We start from the raw sequence: 1,383 nt of genomic DNA on the forward strand, positions 1-1,383 counted from the left end.
TTTTTTTAAAGATTTATTTATTTATTATATGTAAGTACACTGTAGCTGTCTTCAGACACTCCAGAAGAGAGCGCCAGATCTCGTTACGGATGGTTGTGAGCCACCATGTGGTTGCTGGGATTTGAACTCTGGACCTTCGGAAGAGCGATTGGGTGCTCTTACCCACTGAGCCATCTCCCCAGCCCCCGCCATATTCTTTTTAATCCAAAACAACAAAAATTATATTGCTTTATCACGTGGTCACTCCTGTGATCATGTGGAGGTCAGATGTTAGGAGTCAGCATTCCATCAGGGATGCAGGGATTGAGCTCAGATTGTTCTGCCTGGCCGCATACACCTTCATCCAGTGAGTCATCTAGCTGGTTTAATACCTTTGGGATCTTTCTGGATTTTTTTTTTTTTTTTTTTTTTTAAATTTATTTTACGTATATGAGTACACTGTAGTTGTCTTCACACACACCAGAAGAGGGCATCAGATCCCATTACAGATGGTTGTGAGCCACCATGTGAACTCAGGACCTCTGGAAGAGCAGTCAGTGCTCTTAACCACTGAGCCATCTCTCCAGCCCAAGTATCCAGCCCAAAGCATGTACTTTGATATCTTTTTTTTTTTTTTTCCGAGACAGGGTTTCTCTGTGTTGCCCTGGCTGTCCTGGAACTCACTCTGTAGACCAGGCTGGACTCAGAAATCCGCCTGCCTCTGCCTCCCGAGGTATTTTGATATCTTGTCTGCAAATTATTTTGGCAAATTTTCACTCTTATGTGGGAGAATATGGAGTAAGACAAGGTTGGATTCTTTAAATTTTTGGAAATAGGGTTTCTTTGTGTGGCTTTGGCTGACCTGGAGTTCACTCTGTATACCAGGCTGGCCTCAAATTCACAGAGATCAGCCTGACTCTGCCTCCCAAGTGCTGGGACTAAAGGTGTGCGCCACCACTGCCCGGCTAAATGAATCTTTAAATTACTTGCCACACTTTTTGTGGGAGCTTGATATGGCCTTGCCCAACAGATAATGTAGATCACCAAGCTATTAATCACTACCAATTACCAGCTTTCTGGATGAAAGAATATTTACACTTTTTCCATTGGAAAGACAATCTTCTGTGCTTAACATTCCTGGTTTCTTTGGAGATTTGTGGGTACAAGGACCTTCAAGCTGTGCTCCAACATTACACTATGCCCAAGTAAAAACCTTGGAACCTCTCTCTGGGGTCTGTCTCATGTATACTAGGCTGGCCTTACACTAGCTATATACCTAGGTTGGTCTTGAATGCCTCATCCTTCTGCCTCTAGTTCTCCAGTGCTGGGATTACAGGCACATGCCAACATACTCTACTTTCTTTTTTATTTATTTATTTATTTATTTATTTATTTATTTATTAT

Source organism: Mus caroli, chromosome 9 (genome assembly GCF_900094665.2).
Source record: "Mus caroli chromosome 9, CAROLI_EIJ_v1.1, whole genome shotgun sequence".
Classification (NCBI taxonomy): Eukaryota; Metazoa; Chordata; class Mammalia; order Rodentia; family Muridae; genus Mus; species Mus caroli.